We start from the raw sequence: 26,822 nt of genomic DNA on the forward strand, positions 1-26,822 counted from the left end.
GTAGATTTGGGTGCCCTTCTTATACCCATTTTAGCCTTTGAAGTCACCTTTCTTCAAAGGGGACTCACACCTACTTGTGAAATCCTGCCTTGCCCAGGCAAGGCCTCAGACACACACCAGGGGGTTGGAGCCGGCATTGTTAGAGGCAGGCGCAGTCCTTTCAGATGAGAGTGACCACTCCACCCCTCCCTCCTAGCAGAGATGGCTAATCAGGAAATGCAGGTTACACCCCAGCTCCCTTTGTGTCACTGTCTGGTGTGAGGTGAAAAACAACCCAACTGTCAAACTGACCCAGACAGGGAATCCACAAACAAGGCAGAGTCACAGAATGGTTTAAGCAAGAAAATGCTCACTTTCTAAAAGTGGCATTTTCAAACGCACAATCTTAAAATCAACTTTACTAAAAGATGTATTTTTAAATTGTGAGTTCAGGGACCCCAAACTCCACATGTCCATCTACTCTCTACGCTTTAATCATATTTAAAGGTAGCCCCCATATTATCCTATGAGAGAGACAGTCCTTGCAACAGTGAAAAACGAATTTAGCAGTATTTCACTGTCAGGACATATAAACCACATTACTATATGTCCTACCTTATCCATACACTGCACCCTGCCCTTGGGGCTACCTAGGGCCTACCTTAGGGGTGCCTTACATGTAAGAAAAGGGAAGGTCTAGGCCTGGCAAGTGGGTACACTTGCCAAGTCGAATTTACAGTGTAAAAATACACACACAGACACTGCAGTGGCAGGTCTGAGACATGATTACAGAGCTACTTATGTGGGTGGCACAACCAGTGCTGCAGGCCCACTAGTAGCATTTGATTTACAGGCCCTGGCACCTCTAGTGCACCTTACTAGGGACTTACTAGTAAATCAAATATGCCAATCATGGATAAACCAATCACATACAATTTCACACAGAGAGCATATGCACTTTAGCACTGGTTAGCAGTGGGAAAGTGCTCAGAGTTCAAAAGCCAACAGCGACAGGTCAGAAAAAAATAGGAGGCAGGAGGCAAAAAGACTAGGGATGACCCTGCATAAGCAAAAGTCCAACATACAACATAACAAGAGGAACACTCTGGGGGGTGAGGAGGGAGGGGTAGGGTCTAGAATGGCAACTCCTTTCTCAACAATAAGTAGGAATTCTTGGGGAGTGGTGAGAGCTCCAAAGGGCAGCAACTCATGCCATCTCATGTTTAAAAAAAAAAAAAAAATGCTTGCTGTGCTGTCTGCTGGGTCAGGCAATCTGAGGGGAGGACTAACAACATGTATGGTGGAGTAATAGAGTCCTACGTTGGCGTGGGTCTCTGATGGTGGCTTCGCATCTGTCACCCCAGCTGGTATATAACGTCAAAGGTGTCCCAGGTCCCAGCAGTGAATAGGCTGGGGTATCTAATCGGTCTTGGAGTCTAAATATGTAGGTGTCCCAAAGGGTTACAGCCCCCCGCTCTCCCTGTCTCACTGTGTCCCGTGCTATAGCATCAGCCTCAGCAGTCACCCTCCTGAGTACCAACCACAGCCAGCAATCAATTGAGGTTGGCAGTGTCGTTTTCCATGACATAGCAATCAGCCTTTTAAAAAGAGCCACTGCCAGATCAGAGGACCTAAGCTAGTGTTTGTTTTGAGAGTCTGGTAATACGAAACAGGAACAATAAAGGGTCAGGTGGCAATGGTACTTTGATCACCCCCAACACATGCTTCATAATTTGCACTCATATCTGAGCTAACTGACGGCAATCCCACACTATATGTAGAAATGTTGCATCCTGATGGCCACAGCGAAGGCATTGCCTGGATACATTCTGTGTAGACAGTGCAGTGTAATGTAACTAGTGGAGATAATTAAATTGGGTGAACTTCAGCCAGGCATTACAAGACACCTGCTTAACTTGTTCAAGGACCATATCCCAATGATTGGCAGTAAGGGCAGTCCCCAAGCACATGTCCCAGCAATGCCTACTCTATAGTGAGAGTCCCACATCGGCAGCGTGCAACTCTACATACAGTACCATGACAGCCTTAAGGCCTAGCCCACGCGTCAGGATGCGCTACAACCCGTAGTGCAGGGCCAGGGCCTCTTGGCCCACAGGACATGTGTTTCTGAGCTCCAAGACTAGGGCGTTCGCATTCTAGGAACTGGCCAGGCCCAATTCATTATTAAGGTCCTGTGGTTCCCAGTCTCCGTAGAAGTCCTCCAGCTCCAGCATCCCCACCTCTTGCCAAGGCTCCAGGTCATGCGCCTCAAGTAAAGCCCCTGTCAGAGGTATACTCCATATTGGCAATTACAGGCATATGGCGGCGTACCCCATTGCAGTTGTATGCATCTGTGCCAGAAGCTCTTTGCAGCAGGACCTAGCCTACTCATGCCCTATGGCAGGCCCCCGGGCTTCAGTAGTCAAGATTGCGGAGTTCATCCTTAACTGATCTACCTTCTTCTGCTGCGTCACCTGCTAGCCAGGACATGGGCCATTGATGCTGAGCCACCCCAAAATCGACCTCAAGGTTAGGCACTCGTAGGCCACCCACGGTCAGACGGCACTGGATTATATGTATTAAAAATAGCTTCAGTGCCCCGCCCCATTGGAGATCAGAGATTAGTCTCCAGAGGTCTCCAAAGAAATCCTCAGCCAGGATCAAATATGGCAAACTGGCAAATATATAGAGGCGCTGCAGAACTACTATCAATTTCGCTATTGAGTACCCGGGCCATTGGGGAAAGGGGCAGGTGCGTCCAAAAGCCCACAGACTGCTGCAGTGATGCTAGGACCTTGACATGGTTCCCATCAAGGAGATCCCCATCATTGTGATCAACATTTATCTCAAGGTAGACACATCTCGTACTGCCAGGGGAGACAGCCAGTATCCATTATCTCAGTGTCAGCGTGATCCACCCATCACAGAGGGAAGACACAAGAATTACAATTAGACCAACTGACTTGTAGCCCCACCATGTCACCAAAGTGATACAGAAGAGCAAACAATGGTAGTAATGCTCTCTCTTGATCCCTTAAGTAGATCAGGGTATTGTCCATGTACAGTGAGACCGCATGCCAATGAGGTCCTCCCATAGATCCAGTGCTCACAGCAGGGCGGCCAGGGATTCCATGGTCAAGGCAAAAATGACTGGGGAAAGGGTGCACCCCTGCTGTGTTCCTCTACTGATGTCAAACTGCTGGGATATTTGGTGCCCCATTTGCACCTTAGCCTGGGGTGCCATGTAAAGCAGCTTCACCCACCTCAGGAACTCTGGGCCCATCCCCACTGCCTCCAGGATGCGGAACAGATATGACCACCCAAGAGTGTCAAAAGCCTTTTCAAAATCCAAAGAGATCGATGCTGGAAAACTAGTGGACCCCGCCCCCATGATCTGGCATAACCGCCTTGTAGTATAGTAGGTGGTCCTGCTTGGGATAAACATGCGCTGATCAAAATTAACCAGAGTCTGGAGCATCAAGATCAAGCGGTTAGCCAACGCTTAACTCAGGATTTTGTAGTCAATGTTCAGTATTGACAACGGGCAACAGGAGCCAACCTCCAGAGGGCCCAGCCATGTGTGGGCACCACCACCATTGGGGCCTCTCAAAGACTCAGGTAGCATGGCCTGATGGTGCGCTTCCTGATACATTGCAAGCAATGTGGAAGCAAGAGCAGCCCTCCACATTGCGTAATATTCCACTGGGAACTCATCTATTCCCAAGACCTTATTTTGGGCCAACTGGTGTAGCGCTGGCTGGATTTCCTTGAACTGTAGGGGTTGCCCAAGTTCCTTAAGTTGTGGAGGGTCAAGGCGGGGGAGAGCAGCCCCAGCAACATATCCAGTTAGATGGTTCAGTGAAAGATTGGGGGAGGGGAGGGGAGGGAGAGTACCAGGTCTCATAGCATCGCCAAGATCTCACAGATCTCCACCTAGGAACTCACAACTTCGCAAGTAGGCAAGCTGATTGCCCCATTGATAGTCTTGGGGAACGTGATGCAGAAGCCATGCAAGAGTACGGCCTGGTTTGTCCACCTTCTGCGTGTTGTTGGACTAGGGAGGTCTTGTAGTCACTATTATTAAGGCGACAGGTTTCTTCTCTATGTTGACTTCTGAGGTCCATCAAGTGCGCTCGTCCTCAGCAACCATTACTGCCTTTATTTTAGTAGCACATAAGCGTGCCTCCAGTGCTGATAGATTGTGAAGGAGAGATGCCTGTTCCCCCCATGAAGTCTTAATGTAGTGTCCCCTCATAACCACCTTCATGGCATCCCACTCCACACCCCTAGAACCACTGGAGCCTTAATTTTTTTCAAAATAGTGTTTATGGTGTCTCTGTAGACTGCATCTAATAGAGCCTCTGTTTGCAGTCTCCAGGGTGATAACGGGCCCGGTTTCCACCTCCCCCATAAAACCAGCAAAAGGTGACCTTCAGGGCTCTGTTGTCAGAGATTGTGCAGCCCAGATATTCTGAGCTATGCACCCGGGGCCAGAACTTGTCACAGACCGTATTGCCACAGGTTGATGGTGGTGAAGAGAACGTTGTAGCATTCACTTACAACTCTCAAAGATGATGAAGAACATTGCTCTGTGGTTGAGAGGGAGACCCTAGTGTGTGTTTGAGCAATAAAGCAATTTAAGTTTTATCAGTGTGGTTTGCCTTTTGCTGCCTGCTAAGAAAAATGATGGTCACCCCTGGGATCAAGAGATGGGTGGAAGTTTGAGTGATTTTAATTTCCATGTGGAGTACATCTCTGGCAACTAAAACAATATTGCAGACTGTTTGCCTGGACCTCCCATAGATGGATATGTTGGTGTCCAGGATGAAGGTCAAGTCACTTGGTTTTGTGAGAGCGCTATTCAGAAGGAGGAGTGGAGAGTAGCAAAAGAGGGGGACTTGGAAGCTCAAAGTCCATAAGTATACATTGTGAAGGATCGAAAGGAGTACAAAATTCTTCTAGAAAATCTGAAAGGCTTCTGGAATGTAAGGGAGAGTTAAATTGGACAGAAGATGAGAATTTCAGGGGTGAGCAAGTCATTCCTTCCTTGGCCCTTCGAGATAAAGTTATAAACTTGGCACGAGGGTCACCCTGGAAGAAGTCTTAGAAGGCCAGAGTAAAGGTATTATACTGGTAGCCAGTATTAGATTGCCAAATTAAAGGGGTGGTCAAGGATTCTAACTGACATGCCGAGAATGACAAGTAAAATGGTGGTGAATGCACCTTTGTCTCCTGTTATTATCCTGACCGAACTCTGGAAAAAAACTAGGATTGGATTTCGCTGGTCCGTTCCATCTTTTGCCTCAGAGTAAGCACTGTCATACTATTGGTGGACTATATGTCTAAATGGGTGGCCATAAAGTGTTTGAAATCCTTGGATACCAGGATAGTTTTAGAATTTTTAAAAGAAGAATTAGATTGGGAAGGTATAACTATTCACATTGTGACTGACAGTGGGGACAACCCCAAGAGATGCTGGAATTTTTAAATAGTCTTTTCATTACACCCTGCTTTGGGTTTCAGGACCACAATTACCAGCCTCCCCATGGGGTCAGCCCGCACATCATCGCTACCATGCCAGGAGGTGCAGGGATTTAGCCCACAAAGCACTCCCACTGCTCGGGCAACACAGAAGTGCTTGTTTTGGGATGCAGGACCACAATTACCAGCCTCCCCTGGGGGACAGCCTGCACATCGTTGCTACTGCGCCAGAAGGCACAGTGAGTTATCCCACACAGTGATCCCTTTGCGCAGGCAGCACATACGCACTGGTTTGGGTGAAGACCAGGCTCGTCTGTGGCCAGACTAGACTGGGCTGGGCCCACTGCCTTTTAGCCCTGTTCTGTCCCCCTCTTGCCTGGTGGGATTGGTTCTTCTGCTTGCCTCCTGTATGCTTGAAGGTACCAGAGGTAAGCACTATTTGGGTTTGCCATGGGTAAACGCAAGGCGGGCAGGGCATCTATAAAAGACAGAGGCAGTTTCTGGTTAAACCACCACCATTGACAACATGCTAGAGGGTGCTCTGGAGATTATTTCAAAGGAGATTACCCTGACTGAGAAGAGGTTGTCTATGTAGTACAGCTCTAGTAAAGAGTGTTCCTGTGGGAATAGGATATCTAATGGCACTCCAATTAGTTATAGGCTTGCCGATATCTCCGCCTGCTCACCGGCCTCAGTAGTTGCCCAGAATTTGAGGGAGGAATTTGTGGAAAGGGCACTTATCCCTGCCAGATTCACTGGCAGTCCCTTCGAACCTGAACCTGCAGTAAAAAAAAAAAAAAAAAAACACACACACACAACTGCCAACACGCTTGAGGGGGATTAGTAACCACGGCAGAAAGCGACAGGGTTTGTTATCTTCCTGGCGCTTTAAGCAGTGTATCAACCAACCAGATGACACAGACCAAAACATTAGATTTCTTGATGGCAAACACAATAGTCCCTGATCATCTGTGTGGGAGGCTTGGCGATGTTAGAGGGTAAATGGACTTCTATGGAAATGGAGCATAAGAGATAACCTCATTAAGATATCCTATTTGGAGAATTCTGTGAATGCGTTAACGCAAAACAGTTGTGTTACTAATTGGGGGGCGGGTTCCCGAACATGACAGGCTGAAAGTAAACCCCCAAAATCCCAGGGCCTGTAGGTTTATTTAATGACTTTAAGGCCTACTTCATTATCTGCAGCCAGCCAAAAGAAGGGCAACCACAGCGGGAGCTGTGAGGTCAAGATACCTCCAGGGAGGAGAGGGGGCAAGTATCTCTGTAGGAAACTGTAATTATATAATTATATCATAATGGTACGTAGAGTGGGCATTAAAAAAAAAAAAAAAAAAAAAGGGTGACTGCATTGTGAATTTTCAAAGACCGTCTAGTCTATTGTGAAAACTTTGTTGAACAAACAGGAAGTCTGGGTAGCAAGGAAACAAATATTTGTGCTTTGCCACAGGTTACTTTTATAAATCAAAAATGTTAGAAGACCTTATGGGTTGTCGTAACAGCCACCTGGTTCATGGAGCAATGTTTAAATTTGTCTTCAGTAATAGGTAAGTATACAATAGCCAAACAATATACCTTGTATCTGGCTTTCATGGAGCCGACGTCAGCGTTTGACTGTTAATAGGTCAAAACGGTGGTCAAATCTTCTTAAGTACGGGCTGGAGGCCGCACTGGTGCACTTTTGGCCTACCTGCACATGGACATGAAGGCCAGGGTTAGAATAAATGCAAACGGGGAAGTCACGAAAGATATAGGGGTTTTCGAGGTGTGAGGCAAGGTTGCGTCTTAGCCCAACTTTTATACATTTTATATATTCATAAATTACATCCTTTGAGTAATTTAACCCCTGATGTTCCAAATATTCATGGTTTCCTATTGCCATCATTACTGTATGCAAATGAAGTGATTTCAAAGCAGGAATGTCCAGAGCATTGGGTCTCCTCATTTTTAGCTTTGTTACATTTATGCCGGACTTAGATTTATTGACACATTAACAAGTCCTACACCATGGCTTGCAGCCCGAATAGGTATGTCTAGCATAACATATAGGCAATAATAGCCTGTAATGTACTGGCACCTTTGCCTACTGAGGAATAGTTTTCACTGACTCTGGCTCCTACACATTACTCAGTGTAGGGGGAAACTAATGAAGTCTTAACACCCTGTTAAGTTGGCCACAGCCTAGGGGTGGGTGGTCACACTTATCTCCCAGATAGCAATCTATAGCTCTCAGTGTATATCTTCAGCAATCTATGCGCGGGGATGTGGGGTATCCAGAAGTGTGATGAGATTCAGATAGAAGACAATAGGTTCAAAAAGAGGTTTTGGTGATTTCTATTTCCTCTTCTCATCCGATTTGGCACAAGGAACTGGGTATTCCATATATTGAAGCTCTTATTAAAATGTGCCCTCCTCTATTATCGCTGGCAGTAAGGAACAATAAGGGTGCAGGTCTCACTAGAGATTATTAAGGACTGCCCGAGTTGCAAAAAGAGTCTTGAGATTCCCTGGCAGGCCAGTGTTAAGCCAAGCCTGTCTAAGGTGGGTTTGAACAGGTTTTTTCTGATCCTAAGGGCAATCTCACTGTCAATAAAAAGCAGTTGCAGTTGAACCGATTTAATTTGGCGGAATATGAAAGATTGTTCAGAGAGGAAAAAGTCCAGTGTGGACACCTATGTGACCCTCCCACTAGCCACCCAGCCCATGGGGTACATCAGTAGACCCATGGGCCATTGGGAGCGGAGCTTGTTGTTTCGCTACATGTTTTCCTCAGGGTTTTAATGCCAGCCTTGACTCTATACCTTGCCCCTGTGACGGGAGGTCTGGACAAAAAACGATGCACTTTTATTTTTCTGTAAATATAATTTGTACACATGGCTTTTTTTTATTCCCTTTGTAAACAGAGGGGACATTAAAAACTTCAGGGTTGCACTAGATACCCTTTTTCAACATGACGAGAAGAGGTAGTGACTCAGGTTGGGGCATTTCTGTGTGCAGGAGTCTGAGCACGTCACTCTGAATACTGATTAATTTGGATAGGATTATTTTAAAATTCTGTTATGTGTTTGCACTGTGTATGGGTTTTAAAACTTTGCTTATTTTACATTGATATTATGTGCTTTTAAGATTTGTATACAATATTTTATTTTGCAATTGATTGTGCTTGTATGATACTTTTGGTATTCGAATAAAGTTATGATGATGATGGTGGTGGTGGTCTTTCCATTGTGAGTCTCAAGGCAGTGCATTACTCAACACTGGCCAAAGGCTTGGCAGAGCATATGAATAGTTTGGTCAGGTCAAGAGTGCAAAAAAGCAGCGGACTTCAAGATGTCTTTGGCTAAAGTTTTGGATGAGCTGTGGTGGGCACAGAACAACTCCCCTAACTTTGTATTCCCCATCCTTCCCCTCATCGAGATGAAATGAGATGTGAGAGTTATTAAGTTGAATCCTGCTTAGATGAATGATGGTATTCATGATCCCAACCATCTGTAGGACAAGGTATACATAAGCAACTGCAAACCTCAAAGCAAGGCCTTGAGGAAGAGTTATCAAAACAGATATGGGGAAAAGGTATGATTGGAAGAAAGGTGTGAAAAATGTGCCTTCGGCTATTGGTGTGCTTGCATTGGGAAAGAAACCAGGGTTTGTGCAGAAAGGGTTTTCCAAATTCAAGGGCCCATTTGTGATCAAAAGCGTGAGGAAAAATATGGTGGAGTTAGAGAAAGGTGATATGTAGAGCATGTCCAGGTTGGTGAAATGAGAAAAGAATTCCAGTTATGATCCGCCGTTGGATTCCACCAAGGTTGCTAATCATGCTCCATTGGTGAACAAGGACAAAAAAAAAGCTCAGGGTGTCGGCATGAAGTTAGATATTTTCAGAGACCCAGCTGGTGGAAGGATTAGGAGATTGAAACAAATTGAGTGAAGATTAAATGATCGATCCACCTTATCTTTATGCATGTGGTAAACTGTCTCATTATTGCCTAACCTTTTGTTTTTAGTTAATATTTATTTGCATTTGCTCGGTATTCTTATTTTTATGGGACCATAAGGGTGGATCCCCTTTTGATTCAAATCTAATTTATTCTGTTGTTGCAGTAAGGGGGGCTTGTCATGATCTTCTCTATCAGTCTGGTTGTAATAATTTTCAACCTTCTAGAAGGGACTAAGTAATGAGAGAATGTTGTGTGTGGTGGAACTCCAATGGACAGCAGTTGGAAGAAGAGTATTGAGAGAATGAACTGCTCCTGTCGTTTGGTGTCACTTAATCCAATAAAGATGGTTAAACTTAACTTGTGTGGCTTCCATACTACTGGACCTTTGTTGTGTAGCCTTTTTAGTTATAGCTCCACGCACATTATTTTAGCACACTAGGCCTGCCACTGTGCACTTAAACGAAGCTGAATAAAAAATATCTAGGTTAGTTATTTTAGCAACAGTCACATTTGCGGTCTTGTTTTATTTCTTTTTAGCGGTTCTTTGTCTAGGCCAGCAATGCGTTCTTAAACAAGACATTTCTGTCACTCTGTGCTTTTCTCAAGGCTGCAGTAAGATAGGTTGCAGGTAAAAAGGGGTAACTATCTCTGGTATTCATAGAAACATACACATATTTAGGTAGGGACATTTTCTTAGAACCTCAGCCATTTTATTATAAAAAGACTTCACTGTCCCATACATGTTAGAGGGAGATTCCAGCCAGATGACCACGACTGTATGCCGATTGCTGAATGCTTTGCTACAGTTGGTTATGCAGACTCCAGGCCTCTTGCCAAGGTATGAGGGATGATGTCTTCCTGGGGAACCTTAAGGGCAGAACTAGAGCTTAACATGCTGTGCTCTAATAAAGCCTAGGTAGGAGTTAGTCTAATGATTCTAGTGACAATATAGTAGTGTTATTTTTATGCTTTGCTCTTCTTGTCACAATTTTAATTCTGTTATGCTTCATCGTGTTGTTATTGCAGTACATGCTCTATTATCTAAGATGCAGTGATTTCAATAAAATCGTATTGAATTTTATTCTGCCTCTTATCGTCCTTGTATATGTGAGACCAATGTAACCGAGAGAAACAGATGCAATCTGAGTGACCACGATTTCCCCGAGGAGTGAATTGTGTCATGTGCTCGGCTGCCCAATCATCCCTACTCTAGGGTGGAGATGAGGCACTTCTAGTTAGCCGGAGCAAAACCCAGAATAGGCTGACACCTGTAGTGGGTTAGACTCAGTCCCCCACCCTGCAGGCCATTCTGCCGCTCAAATCCAGTAGTCTCATTAGAATAATGAGAGCCTACGCGACACTTTAAGAGGTGTATTGTTTCACGATAAAAGAAGGAGATGTATGGCAGAATGGTTCTGGTAATGTATTTTAAAATCACCAAGACTCATTGATAATTATTTGGTACAGTTTATGATGAGTGGGACATGGTTGGCAGTACATGCATGATAACGGTATCAGTTACAGGAGCCCCTGCAATTTCAGCTATGTCCATTTTTATCTCTGTGAGGAAGTGATATCTTTATAAATCTAAATGCAGAAGTAAATAGTGGTATAGCAACAGGGTTCATTTAGTTGGGCAGGTGGTGTTTTCAGATGGCAATATTTTCAAGATGACCAGGAATGCGAGAGTTCTCACTTTCAGGAACTGGAGTGTCAGGAGTGACAAACATCCAACGGATGATGGCCTGTATGGCACTTTCCTCACCGATGTTGCTGGGTTACACAAAGCATAGAGCCAAGTGAGAGGAATGACACAGTAAGGGTGTGGAAGAAAAGAAACACAAGCTAGGTTATCAGAAAACAGGTTATAGAACTTTAATGAGAAGTTAAAATGGTAAGCGGTCATAGATGGGGACTGTTCTAAAACGTAAACAGGTGCTCATTTAATAGTACCTGTAGAGTATTGGAAGGGGTGAGGCATGAAGCTTAGTATCAACAGTACAGTAAGAATTTGCTTCCAAATTGAAGATTGATTCTCACATTCACATTCTGACAGTTTGCAGCTGTGCAGGACAATAGCCATTTTATTTTCTCAAATGAAAACGAACCAAACCCTCCACTGTTTTGTTCTGTAGGTAAGTCAGTGACAGCACCACTTGCTGTGTTACTGAAGTCCAGTAACTTCTAATCAATTGGTCAGCGTTGTGCTTTTCTCTATTGAATTTGAAAGTGCATATACATTATCGGGATTGTATTTGCACCTTCCGTGCACCTGTCAAGTCTTGTCTTAGATGTTTGTAAATATGTATCAAAGAACATGTATGAATGAGGCTGGTTGCTGCCCATGAGGAAAGAAATGGTGCATCCCTCACCTCTTTCTCTTGCCTAATTCTTTCTTCAGTAATTACCTGAAGGGAGTTTACAAGGTATCCCACCAGAGAAGACTTGCACTTGTCCAGGGACATGTCTGGTGTCTTGTAGGCATCAGTCTTCATAATGCATCATCCTTTCCACATAGAAGAAATACACCAGAGTTTGACTGATGAGATTTTCATACTTCAAGAATTCACTTGGTCTGAATTACTGCAGAGTGTTACTGTACATTAGGACACTACTACAGCAAATGGAAAATCTCAAGTTACACAGTCTGAACATGTCGCCAATTTCCTCAACGCTATGAGACCACCACCATATCAGGGTCTGTGCAGATCTACGCCTTTTATCCACTTTCCTGAAAGTCTTCTGGTTATCATAGTGGTGACACTGCTTGACACGCACCATTGAGCCATTATTCTCACATTTTTCACGTTCATATTTATGGAAATACCCACCTTCTCCCTTTCCTGTTACTCACCAGCTTACATCTCATGTGGCATTGAGAATAGGGGTATCACCTCCATGAGAAGCCTGGGTGGTTGGCCACAAACCATACTTAAGGGCCCCGTGTCTTCCTGTTTAGAGGCCAGTATCTGATTGTCTACTAGGCTGATCCCAAAGCTTAAGGAGTTCTTTCATATTCCTACTGGGTGCCTTTTGTGGAATTTGGAATGAAGGCCATGAGGCACACAGGATTAGACCACATTTTGTCCCATTTCAATAAAATGATCAGTATTCTTGCATGAGGGGCCATTGGAGCAGTTCCCTCAACAATTTGATTATATTTTAAAAACCAAATCCTACACTGGGAAATAAAGCAAGTTTCCTAGTGAAGTATGGCTTTAGCATGACACACAAATTTTTTAATTTACTGTGCTTGAAGCCTGTATCGTTTTCCACTGGATACATACTTTGTGTATTTTGCCTAGGTTTGAAGAAATCCTGGTCTTGACAGGTGACTACGATCCCAAATTATCTCAAACAAGTATGAGCAGCATAGCATTTCTAATCACCAAATGACTGTAGACAGCAAATGTGCTCTAGAACTTTTGCTAAAATGCTACTGGTTTTCTTTTATGATACTTTATTGTATTACCATTTTGAGTCACTGATATTTTGTCCTTCTACCATCTATATGTTGCATATCTATATAGTTGAAGTGTGATTAAAATGTTGTATGTGTTACCTAGCTTCACACTTGGGACCTGATTGAGATTAGAGGATGGTGTTACTCCGTCACACACGTGATAGATATCCCGTCCACTGTATTACGATCCCATATAGCATATGAAAATCGTATTCCCTCGGATGGGATATACTGACTGCTCCACCAAGCTACCCCAACAACTCAAGGGTGCCAAAGAACCTAACCTTCCTTAGCATAACCTTAATGTCTCTTGATCTCACTCTTATGGGTTTTTTTCCCCTTCATTCCATTCTCACTACTCGCAACCCTTATCTGCCTGCATTTTTCTTACTCCGCGAGAAAATAGAATGATGAAAAATAACGTGACCACACCACTTGTAATCACTGGAACAAATCGGGCAGTGGATAACACACTCATTGACAGACTTTTACCAGGAATCAGTAGATAAAAATAGTTTTTTTTTTAAGAAGATGCAGGCATAGCTGCAAGACTTATGACAAGAGCTAATAAACCAAAGATATTGGTAAGGATGCAGCTCTTGTGACAAAGAAAAGCATTGTGAAAGTAAATAAGCATTGTTAGGACAAATTATCGACTATAGGAACACAATTTAAGAAAAAAATGGGAAGCAGCCAAAGCAAGTGGAAAACAGAATAGGCACATTGCAAGTAAAGTCACTATAATTGTAGGCATGAGCTTCACCCGCCCATAAAGGCCAAGAATGAACTACTGGTGAAGGATTCATTAGAAATGAAGCAGTTTAAAAGCCCTGCTTAGTGTGAGAGTTGGCATTAAAAGATGACTCACTTATTATTATCATTATTATTACTGTTTTACTTTTTCACTTAACCTCTCCACTGAATGCCTAGGCAGGAGCAGGTGTTGGATAAACACTGGATTTTAGGTTGGGAAATACGACGTAAAACATTCGGTAACAAGAATTGCGATAAAATGAAGAAAAAGGCATGGGTAAGTAATTTGTGCCCTTAGCTACCAAGACACAAAGTGGAATAAAACCCGTCAATATGTCCAGCCCTTGGTAATTTGGGGTTGGGACAATACCTGAAAGGCTTAGTAATCAGAACAAAATCCAACACCAATAACTATTTCATTTAGCACTGGAGTTTCTTTAAATGTTCCTTTGGAATAGAAACTGCCCTGTTATTGGCACACCCAACACGTTGCCTTGACCTCTAGACTTTGCAGGAGAATTACTGTGAGGACCTACTTTGAAGCCAATTGTGGCATAACTTGTGCGCCAGTCCAATTGTACTCGGATCACTGCAATGCTTTCTTACTGCTGTATGGGCCACTGAAGAATTCCAACACGTCCACAATGATTACCTAATTGGGGATGAGCCCCATTGTGTCAGTGATTAGAAAAGTTTGTGAACGTTGCAGCACAGCAAGTGTTAGCCATACTTAATTGAAAAAATATTCAATAAAAAAGGCACACACAAAAAAAAAAAAAAAAAAAAAAAGAAGATTCAAGCACTGCACGTGCTATGTCTGAAAAGCACAGGGAAGCCGAATTTAGAGTTAAATGCTTGGTGCTTCAACATTCATAGCAGTGAAGCTCGATTTTCATAAACTATAAAACAATGCCTACTTGACTCCATGATCCCATTCCCTTCCAGCAAACTTTTGTAATTCTTTAATTAAAGAACATTTTATTGTAACTGGTTATTAAGTAGTTTTTTTATTCAGAGTAATGTGTTTGAATTTCAATTATCTTAAACACAAAACAGTAATAAGTTTAAGTTGATATTTTAACCTATTTGAAACTTAAATAGAGGTTAACTCCGTGCCGTTTTAATTAAATACATCTATAGAAACTTAATTTAAAATCTTGGAGGTTATTTTGCAACCCAATTTTTCATGATAAGAATATTACTGAAACTCATCTGCATTGAATGACAATCTTCCATTCCTCTAGGCCTTCGAATCCATTATCTCTCTCTTGGGAAGGAATTCTTTGCAATGACTGATTATGAATAAGATATATGGAACAAACGATGCACTTTTTCATTTAAGAAACTAAAACGGAAATTCACTTTAGAATCCTCGCTGCCATGTTTTATTAAAGTCCAAATGCAGGTTTTACAAAGACTCTGCCGTGTCTAGAATTTTGAACAAATGGAAGGAAAAAAATCTTGGCAAGTAACTTCAACGAAACCGTATTTTGCTTAAGTACAATATTCTCATATTAAAGCCTAAGAATTAACAACTGCAAAAATGTAAACGAAATTTACTTCGTTTATACCTCATGCTTCATGTTGCTACTGCAGCTCATAATTCAATATTTTGGCTAATAAAATTAACATGCACATGAAAGTAAGGCTGATTACAGTTAAAAAAAAAAACGATTGTATATGTAACGTCAGCAATCTACTGTAAAGAAGAGATATATGATTTTTTATACCCAAACATTACTTATGAAATGTGTTAAAGTAAAACTAGGTTAATTATCTACAGTATAATGGTTTTGTAGAATTTGCATTGACCCAGAAAAACAGTATTCGAGTTTTTAAAGTCATCCAAACTGCTGACTGCTGCACCTACCACAACTCATAAATATTCTTCTATCATTATGTTATTATTCTTAGGTTAAGTTGAAGGCTTCCAACTTCAAGACTTTGATGGCTTTTGAGTAGACCTTTCCAGAGATGCACGTCTCCTGTTTGTATTATACGCAATACACGAATGGCTTGTGCTGGCTAACTAGGATTATGAACAATCTTTACAGTTGGCACCCTGAAACGGTAGGCAGGTGGAAGAGTATCAAGCCATTTCTAGCGAATCTCCAGATTTTTCGCTGTATGCAAAGCAAGTCTTCACCAAAGGAAGTGCCCACATTAAATTAGAAGCACATCAACTGCGTTCAATACCATGGTAAATAACTGCATTTTCAATTTTACCTAAAATATGCATATCTCACAGCATTTTTTGCTGTATGTAATTTGACAGCAATACAATGCTATATCATATACAATACATCCAGGGGGCCATATTATAGATAGGTGTACTTTTCCTGTTTGCGTCATGGCGCATTTTTCAAAATGTGCACTAGGCACAAACAGGGACAGTATGGTGCATTACCAAAAATGCGCTGCCCCCTGGGCAGCTGCGAACTCACGATGGCCTCACTGAAGTGTATTCAAGTCAGACTGGCTGCTTCAAAGCCCCTCCATGTTTCACAATGCAGGCAACCAGGGAATATCTGGGGGTTCCATGGGACTCACTTTTCCCTTCCAGAGGGCTGCCATTAGAAGGTACACTGAGTGTCACATTTTTGTGGGGAACTTCGAGTGCATCTCCGAAGGGCATGTTTGCCTCTGCATCCAGGCCCCTTTTATGGAAGAGAGGGAAAGACATCCTCCCATCTACATGGGGCCACACCCTGATGCAAAAAAAGGGAAGACCCCCGTGAGAGCGCTGGTGCTACATGTCAACCAGCGCTATCAGTCTTACAGAAGGGGATGCACAAGTGCCTGCAGTTCCTTCTGTAGTACCTTTGTGCCCCAGGAGCAAACATGTCCTCTGTAGATCTGGGGCTGCATAATACTGGTACAATTTGGTGGCATTACGAACTTTAATACAGCCAGCATTAGTTTCAGTCGGCATTTCAAACTGTATGCAGTAGTACATATAGGGCAACTCTAACTGCGAAGCAATGGAGCACTAAACAGAAGAGAAACCAAAGATAAATTATAAAAAACATTACAAAGAAGCAGAGGATGGGTTAAATAGCAATACTTCCCTTTCATCCTGGATTACAGGAGTGTGTTGGTAGATAGGGCTTATTTTTTTGACTTTTAACAACAGTGTTGTGGTGATAACGGCTGAATTTTTCTTAGGGCTTTGAAAAGACAAGTTGCTGCTTGTAGAATGCCTTTAAGGGGTGGCATTTTCAATCCTTTCAGTCACATGTCTGTGTTTACAGTGCAAAAGTTCATTACGTAAGACCTTTGCTTTGGGGAAACCTGTATTTTGTCAGCTTGCAAGAAATTTCATATGTTCTATGATCAAATGGCAGAGTTTTTTTCTAAAGCTAGACTATAAAAGGGGAATTCCTCCAGTGGATTCACAGCACTGGCAGCCTAGAATAGTGTACCTTCTTCCAGAAACTTATACAATGAATTGGCAGTAAGGACATATCTTTCAATAGAAATGGGTGAATTAGGTATTAAAACCATAGCGGGTGATAGTGCACTATAGACATACACATAACATAATGCATGCTGAACCCTAGGGCCTTGGCTTGAATGAACAGTTACTAGCCAACACCCTTCGTCTGTGCAGATTAGAAGGTGGACAAAGTCACTTCCATTCTGAAGATGACTTTAAATCGTACCATGGACGTCAATTCACCAAAATGCCAGGGGTAGCGGATGTAACATCACACGCCATTTCATCTTTACTTTCACTCACACACATATGCTTATACAAACACACATTCTCTCATACACACACTCAACTACATAAGCACACTTTCACCGGCAAGTATACACACAGCATACACAAAAGTGTTTTTATACTTACCTCAGCTAACACGGAGGGTCATATTCCAGCTAAGTGTACTCCAGTTTTTTAGTACGCTAATAGTGAATGTATATTATTATTATGTAACAAAAAGACTGATTGAAAATATGGAAGTGGACCTCAAAACAGCTGCCCCTGTGATCCTGGCACTAATTTTGCCAACTCTGAGGCCAGGGGTCGCAGAGGCAGCGCCAGGGGTCTCACAGGACACACTGAGTGGTCGCAGCTGCAACCACTGGCAACCCCTAAATGACATGTATTTTAAAGCACAGATTCTGCGTAAATTTACTAAAAATCCAAGTGCACTGTTAAAATTCAAGTGCTTTCACGGAATGCCGAGCCAATGAAACTAAAAGCTGCCCAGGAGCGAACCCCATTTTTTCCTCATGTAGTGGCCACTCCCAAGTGTCAGAATTAACCACAATTGTGCCATAATTTCACCATTTATGCTATCCAAATACTCTGGTTGACCTTTAAGTATAAAATAGCCTCTAGCATCTCAGGACTAGTATTTTGCATGGTTGCACCATCTCTGATATTCCATGGTTGTCATCCCTCATGCAAATGGTTACCTCCAATGTGCCAGTATTTTAGCATGGGTTCCATATATGCAAAGAATTTTCTTCGGTAAGTCAGCACCAGCATTCTTCCAAAGATGGTTGTTGTGCCAAGTAGCACTTCTAGAATGCCAGTGCTAGTATTTAGTTACAAATGCCAGTCATGCTAAGAATTGCCCTCAGTACGCCAGTCCCAGCATTTTGCCATGGATGCCTCTGGGCCAATACCAGACTTGCAATCATAACAGCACATTCTCACTCATGCTCACTCATTCTCACTCTTGTACTTTTTTACTTACTCCCTCATTTGCATCTCTCACACTCATTTGCAGTGATTCTTTCTAACTTGCACTTAGTTACTCTCAGTCAGCTTCTCCTATTATTACTCTCTCGCAATCTCATTTATTCATATTCACTTGCACTCATCTTTACTTTAACTCTGATTCTTTCTTACAACCTTGCATTCAGTCTCACCTGTTCTAACTCAATCTTAATCTTACACACTTATACTCACTGTCACTCATTCAAACTCAAGTCTCACTAACTTATGGATGATGTGGTGGGACAGCGCGGGGAGTTAATGGTTCAGTGGTAGGTTGTAGAAGTGAAGAACAGGTTGTCGAAATACACCATCACATCATATTACCAACTTCTCCATAGGGTGGGGGATAGCTCTGGCTGGTTGTTAGCCTGAATCCTCCAATAGCGAATTCCCCTTTCACCCCATACTCCATCTTATTTCTCCCCAGGGCCAGGAAGTTTTCATGCAGGGGGGTACAGTGGATGCCCTCAAATACAACTTAGAGCAGATGTATCGTAGTTCCCATCCTCCTGAGCCAGAGGGCATAGCAGCATTTGTGGGCCCTTTTCTGCTTCTTCAGATGGAGGAAGCCACTGTCCAGGACCTTGAGGCGGATCTTACCTTGGAAGAGATCCAGATGGCACTTCAGCAATTACCCAGAGAGAAAGCCCCAGGCAGCGATGGCTACCCTGCAGATTATTACCAGGTTTACTCCCCCACTCTTACTCAACACTTACTGGAGGTACATTTGGATACCAGAGACTCTGGTATACACTCCCCATCTATGCAAGAAGGTTGCTTCTCTATGATGCTGAAGGTTTGTTCGGACGGCTCAGACCCTTCCTGCTAAAAAACACAACGATTAATATGGACACAAAAGGTGCTTTGCAATGCAATGTCCCTTCTGTTAAGTCTGGTGATCTTGCAGTTAATACAAGAGGACCAATGTGGGTTCATTTCGGGTCATAACACCACCATGAACTTACGGCAGCTAATGCATGTCTTGCATGGGGAGGAGGGCTAGGAGGAACTTGCCTTTGTCACCATCGACAGTGCCAAGGCCTTCAACACGGTCGACTGGAAGTACCTTATGTTTGTTTTAGAGGTGATGGGGTTTGGGCCGCACTTCCAAGCTTTGGTGAGACTCCTGTACACAGGTCCCATCACTATGGTGCGAGTGGGTAAACTATGCTGTGATCCTTGGCTAGTTGGCAGGATCACATGTCAATCTTGTCTGTTGTCACTGCTCCATTTCACTACTGCCAGAGAGCTACTAGCTATTCAGATCCTTCAGGATATGTCTAGATGAGGAATCACCGTAGGAAAAGTTAATCACCTGGTATCCTTATATGGTGACAACACCATTTTTTTTTTTTAAATCTCTCGGCCTCTAGATATTCCTTTCTCCTCCTGTGGGGCCAACATGATCTTTTGGGGAGCTCTCTGGCCTTAGGATTACCCAAAAAAAAAAAAAAAAAAAAAAAAAAAATGTGTTTCCTTTGGGGACATCTGTCGCCCGTGACTTGGACTCTTTGCCAGAATTGGCTCTCTGTTGGGAGACTGATGGGTTCTGATACCTGGGGGTGTTGGTGGCCCACACAAAACAAAAACAGTCACTATATAATACTGGGAGGGTTACTAACAGGCAGTGTTTAGGAGACTGCATTCCCTCCTTACTTCATTGGTCTGGGTGGACACAGTAGAGTGGCAAGGGGGGGTTTCGGTTCCTGTTGCTAGAAAAGAAAGGGCTGGTGGATCCCAATTTGGAGCAATATTACCTGGCCTCCCAGATCCAACACACTGCACATTGGCTTTTGAGGCGGAACAACTGGAAGAAATCACTTCTACGGGGCACAGCAAGGGGCTTATCCCTTGCTGAGGTTTAAATGGCGGGGTGTAACACTGGTCAGATCCAGTACCTTGTTAAACACAACGCTTACTTGTGGGAGGGGAATGTCAAGGTGGATCTGAAGCAGGCTCTCTTCACCAGGGAATTTGTTTTCTATAACTTACCACCTTTACAGGTGCTTGTGGATTCCATGGTTGTGTCTGCCTGGTGGGAGGTGGTTGTGAGGTGCTGGGGGTATTATACTCCAAGGGAGAGCTTATTACATTTTATGCAGTGCAGGATAGTTTCACCTAGGACCGGGGCAGTTTCTACCGCATGATAGATTTACAGCTATAGTCTGGGACATACAGTCCTTTTCCGCTGCTCCATGCACATCACTTGCATTCAGGTGATTGTTTGAATTGGGGGGTGGGGGGGGGGGGGGGGCATCACTTGGTTTCTCTTTTAAAAAAACCGTGGCAGTCACACACACTATTTCCCTATTCCCTGCTCGTGAGGCGTGGGATAGGGATTTGGGGGATACAGAATAAAGATGCACAACGGGCAAGAATGTGTGCGTTGGTTAAGTTCATCTCAAGTAATACCAGACTCAAACTCACAAACTTTCATTTCCTACACTGCACGCAAGTAATACCAGTGCTCTTACATAAAATGGATCCTACTAAACCAGCCAGCTGTCCAAGATGCCAGGGCTCATACCCTCTTTAGTACATTTGCCATGGATGTGCCCATTGTGGATGGGTCAAATCGGTCTCAGCTTCGAGCTCTGGGTGGCTGATGTGACTGAATGGGGGGTGGCAGAGGAGGTGCAGTTGAAACCGTGCAGACAAGGTAAAGTGGGAGACAACCAGTGGGGTTCGGGTGGAACTCCTGGCTTACTTTCTGGACCAAAGTGCCTCCTGAATTCACTCCGGAGGAGCAAGAAGACTATACAAGCTCTGTTAATGACTAATTGTTTTTTATAGGAATACCATTTTCCTATTGAGAGTGCTGGAGTCGCCCGAGCTGTACTTTTTAGCAATTGTGAAGAAGATCAATTGGGGTATGTTGGACTTTTTTGCTTATGCAGGGTCATCCCCAGTCTGTTTGCCTCCTGCCTCCTATTTCTTCTGACCTGTTGTCGTTATCCATGATTGGCATATTTGATTTACTAGTAAGTCCTTAGTAAGGTGCACTAGAAGTGCCAGGGCCTGTAAATCAAATGCTACTATTGGGCCTGCAGCACTAGTTGTGCCACCCACATAAGTAGCTCTGTAATCATGCAGTGTCTGTGTGCAGTTTTAACAGTAAATTCGACTTTGCAAGTGTACCCACTTGCCAGGCCTAAACCTTCTCTTTTCTTACATGTCAGACACCCCTAAGGTAGGCCCTAGGTAGCCCCAAGGGCAGGGTGCAGTGTATGGTTAAGGTAGGACATATAGTAATGTGGATTACATGTCCTGACAGTGAAATATTGCTACATTCGTTTTTCACTTTTGCAAGGCCTGCCCCTCTCATAGGTTAACATGGGGGCTACCTTTAAATCTGATTAAAGTGTAGATTCCCTTTGGGAGCGGGTGGACATGTGGCATTTGGGGTCTCTGAGCTCACAATTTCAAAATACATCTTTTAGTAAAGTTGATTTTAAGATTGTGTGTTTGAAAATGGCACTTTTAAAAAGTGGGCATTTTCTTGCTTATACCATTTCTGTGACTCTGCCTGTTTGTGGATTCCGTGTCTGGGTCAGTTTGACAGTTGGGCTGGTTGCACCTCACACTAGACAGTGACACAAAGGGAGCTGGGGTGTAGCCTGCATATCCTGATGAGCCATCTGTGCTAGGAGGGAGATGAGGAGTGGTCACTCACACCTGAAAGGGCTGTGCCTAACCTCACACAGTGCAGTCTCCAACCCCCTGGTGAGTGTCTGGGGCCTGACCTGGGCAAGGCAGGATTTCCCATTCAAAGGAGACTTTACTTTCAAGTAGGCCTACTTCAAAGGAGAAATTGGGTATAAGAAGGACACCCAAAACCACAGACTTTAGAAACACTTCTGGAACCAAGAGGAACCTCAGCCTGGAGAAGAGCTGAATAGCTGAGGAAGAGCTGCCCTGCCTGTGACTGTGCTTTGTGGAGCTATCCTGCAGTTGCTGCTTCTGCCAGAGTAAGAGGGCAAAGACTGGACTTTGTGTGCCTTCCATCTTGAGAAGAAATCTCCAAGGGCTTGATCTAGAGCTTGCCTCCTGTTATTTGAAGTCTCAGGGACAGCAAAGGCTTCTCTCTGCCAACACCTGGAGTCTCTGGAGAGGCTCCTACTCTGCCCTGTGGTGCCCATCCAGTTCCTGGGACCCTGAAAGGAGAAGCTGGCACCCTAAAGACAAGAAAATCCACGCACAGAGTGCTGTGCGGGGAAAAGATTGATGCAAATCCGATCTGCGGCTGAAAAAAAACGACGCACTGCCGGCTCCGCAGCTGAGAAACGACACTCGCAGGAAACCCGACTGAAGAATCGACGCACGGAGCAGGAGAAACGACGCGCAGAATCGCTGACAGAGGCTGGGAGATCACAACCTGCACTGTGGGATTTTCGGATCATCGTGCAGCTGGATTTTCGACTCACGTACCGCCGTGCGGAGTTATTTTTGACGCACACCTGCCCTTGCGGGGTTATTTTTGATGCGCACTAGATACATTTTCACTCTAGCAGCGCTAGTGTGTGTTTAAAACTACTTAAAGACTTTAGCATTTTTATTGATAACTTGACTTGTGTATGGTAGATTTTTGTCGTTTTGGTCTTGTTTTGTTTAGATAAATATTTCCTATTTTTCTAAACTGGTGTTATGTCAATTTGTAGTGTTTTCATTAAGTTACTGTGTGTGTTGGTACAAATACTTTACACCTAGCTCTCTGAAGTGAAGCCTACTGCTCTGCCAAGCTACCAAGGGGGTAAGCACGGGTTAGCTGAGGGTGATTCACTTTTACCCTGACTAGAGTGAGGGTCCTTGCTTGAACAGGGGATAACCTGACTGTCAACCAAAGACCCCATTTCTAACAGGGTATAATACTGCAGTTCAGATTTGCTTATATAATACTGGCTGCTTCCTTCTGTGACTTGGTTCATGATGGTTATTTCTGACATGTTTGTCTCCAATGCACTGTTACGCTGAAGTAAACCAATAAAGAATGTTTTACAAAAAAAGTTTCACTCCTTTATCCACTTGCAGTCATCCTTAAAATAACAATGAGCATAAGTGAATCTGCATGAGTTAGAGTGTCATTCATTTTCAGTCACTCACTTTTGCAGCCGTGGCATGTCAGCCACCTTGTGTGGTCCCACAGTTCCCAGGTCTCAGAAAATGCTGTAAGAAGCAGGCTGCAAAACTCACTCACCAGGGGCTGCCTTCACTTTTGACCAACAGCACTAGCTCCTCAGTACATGCTTTTAGACATTATATCACGCTCCAGCTAGGCTCCTGCTGGGTCCAGGCCTCTGATCAATCGGCCTCTGTTAAAAATAATGGATTTGTCTGCTTTTTGTGTACTTGGTCCTGGCAAACAGGAGGACAGCTGTCTGACCCTTGTAGAGCAGTTCCATTTTCTGAGGGCCAACAGAGGCCAGAAGTCTTCATGCTGCAGAAAACAGGAGTGGGAGACATTTTCCAGCTATAACTTCTTTAGGTGTAGTCCTTCTAGCTTATCTGTGAGAGTGTGCTGTTCCACAGGCATATCAACAAATCACTGGTGTTCGTGCTACAGGTCTGACAACTCTTTGGGATGCACAGTCCTTCAATCCACCAAAGTCATCATCAGGCCATATTCCTCGCTGAGCGAGTGCTGCAATGTCCAGCAGGTCCTTCAATGTGGGTCTTTACTGGTGATCTTTTGAACTTGAACACTTCAGGACTTAGACAATTGAGTTTTGCCCTGTGCCTAGCTCCTATATTGTGGGATTCCAATTGGCTATCAGTTACAAAAATTTGTTATTTATTATTCACAGGAAACTCCTGCCAAGATTAAAAACTGCTATGAACTGCCAAGGGGAAAATGGACCTCTATTTCTTAAAAAGTGGTCAACATATTTCATGCCTTATGTGCACCTATAAGTCAATAGTAATTTATCAAGATATTTTATAAGTGTCCTAATTTACCTTAGGAGGCAATTCTTGTATGTGCAGTCAAGTATTGCAATATTCTATTTTCACAAACTGGTGGTCCTCTGTAAACTAAAAACTAAAATATAAATCATAGAAAGTCTCACACTGGAGATCAGCAATATGTCCGACCCATTCTTAAAAGTTGATGGGCCCCTTAGAGTGCCATGAAGCATTTTCATGAGCTTGCAAATCGCGAGCCCCTCAATTGCAACCTGGACATGTTCTGGACAGCCCAATTTCCCTTCACACCCCTCTCTGAGTAGTTTTCATTGGATCAGCAATGTTTTAAGGAGGTAGTGGTTGAGGTGCCAGGTTTATACTGTAAACTAGACAAGGATTGTGAGAAAATAGTTAGGATTTGGTAGCAGAATTTCACCAGACTTCCCAACTCTTACGCCTTACTGTAAAATTACCCAAAAGCCACAGTTTCTGGTGGCAGAAGGGTTCTGCATGTTGAAAGACCCATCTTCAGCTCCTTAGCCATACTCCTGTTCAGATAAGCTCTTCTCCTATACAATAGGGTCCATACAAATTCACCCACCTAGTGTTACTAGACCCTGGTTATATAGGGGTTTCCTGGTATTGACCAGGAGAAGCCCTCTCTGGCATTTCAAACTCAAAAGATGTAGTACTAAGACTGCCTTTTGATCTTCCAACTATTTCTTTTCATTTCTATTTACGTAATTCCTGCTAAGTGCTCAGCACTTAACCTTCACCTCCATTTCCTTGGCTTACTGGTGGACATTGTACTCTGAGCCACAGTAGCCAACTCTCCTAGCCAAGGATGTTTTTCCAGCTCCAAAGGGGATATTTCCACTAAAGTAATTAAAAATAAGAGTTCACTATAAAATTAGATTTCAAAGTTAAATAAGCTACACAAGGAGTTAAATGTACAGCACAGGTTTTGGTGGGAAGCATATGCACTTTACCACTGCTAAGCAGTGTTAAGCACACACAGTCCTAATGCCAGCAAAATCATACAGGATAAAAAGGGGGAACTGCAAGAAAAAGGGTTATTAGCTGGAAAAAATGGGAGTACTTCCCAAATAATAGGTCCAACATCTTGTTGGCTCCACAGCAGAAGTTGGTAAATCAACCTTGACTCAAACACTGGGATCTATGGCATACAGCAGACAGGTTTAACGTGATGAAAACTGAGGGAAGTGTTTAGCAGTATCAAAACCACTAAACAAAGTCAAAACACAACACAACAAAAGTCCCACAACCAGTTCCTAAAAATAGAGAAAATAAGTTTAAGGCAGATATACATTTTTAAACTTAAGGCATAAAGAACCTAGAAAAACTAAAATGTCAATCACCAGTTGACCAGGACCAAGCTGCAATTCCAGTCCAATGGCAATAAATGGAGGTTGAATACCATAAACAAGTAATTTTGGTAAAATGTTTCACCTTCCAGCTTAGGTTCTGAAACCAAGATGAAATCCTCCATTAGGAAACCGTTGCAGATTTATCATGAAACATTTTTTTGAGTGAGGTAGCCATTGGAAGAGGTCATGCTAAAGCTGTTGGATTTAGGAGGAAAAGCTTAGAGTAGGACAAGCTGAAAGTGGAATAATTCAATATTTCGCACTCACTGAAGTCCTCTTTTTGGTTAGGTACTTTTTGCACCTTCATCATGTCAAGATTTCTACCTTCAGACTTAGTCGGATACAGCTAACCGGCTTACCCACTGGCTGATATTGAGGTCTTAAAAAGAGACTAAGTTCTATTAAACTCTGGCACCTTTGCAGCAAGGTCCTGCTGATGCCGGGAGGGTCTTTGGAGGTCCAAAAATGTCTTAAAAAGTCAAACCTTTTCAGACTTACTGGAGCAGTTCCTCTTGATTGCTTCCAAGGCTTCCAGGACCTCATGGACAGCACTTAGGGGACTCCCCAGCAGAGGCCACAAACACAATCCTGTCCATTCTAGGTTCAGAAGCTACAGGTCAGCTGGTCACTCCAACAAAGCAATTCTGCGACCAGCTAACCTTCCCAAGGAGCTGGTGCCAAGCTAGCTACAGATGATGCAGGCACAAACAAGTCTTCTATTCCCCAGTTCATTTATACTTAGAAAAGGCATGCCTCACAATTTCAAGTTAATGAAGCCCCTGAGCCCTCCCCTGCTGCTCTTCTTGTCCTAAGAGGAGTCAACAACCTTACACCCAAGTGTTCCTGCCAAAAGTCTTAAGCCATCTTTTCCAAGAGCAGTTTTCACACTTCATTAAGCGGTAGCACAGACATGAGCTAGCTGATGGCATGCCAATGCAAATTAGCTTAATGGAGGTTCTGGAAACAGTAACATTTTAAAAGTTACTGTTCCAACATCTTTATTTTAAATAATCTGACTTCAGTGATTTGACTTTTTTGTAAATTCAAAACACAATGGTTGAATCATCTCTTGAGCTTATCCCAAAATCAGAGTTTACAGAGCTATTATTTTTTCTAAACTGTAGTTTTTCTCATAGGAACGGCTACAGCCCTTGGCAAAGAAAATAGCTTTTGGG

At 43.4% G+C, this 26,822-nt stretch overlaps 1 protein-coding gene across 1 annotated transcript in view; it reads right to left on the reverse strand.

The window, feature by feature from the left end:
- Positions 1-26,822, reverse strand: part of GBE1 (1,4-alpha-glucan branching enzyme 1) — a 745,843-nt gene that overhangs the window by 592,711 nt on the left and 126,310 nt on the right. The window lies entirely within an intron of this gene.

Source organism: Pleurodeles waltl, chromosome 8 (genome assembly GCF_031143425.1).
Source record: "Pleurodeles waltl isolate 20211129_DDA chromosome 8, aPleWal1.hap1.20221129, whole genome shotgun sequence".
NCBI classification, from domain to species: domain Eukaryota; kingdom Metazoa; phylum Chordata; class Amphibia; order Caudata; family Salamandridae; genus Pleurodeles; species Pleurodeles waltl.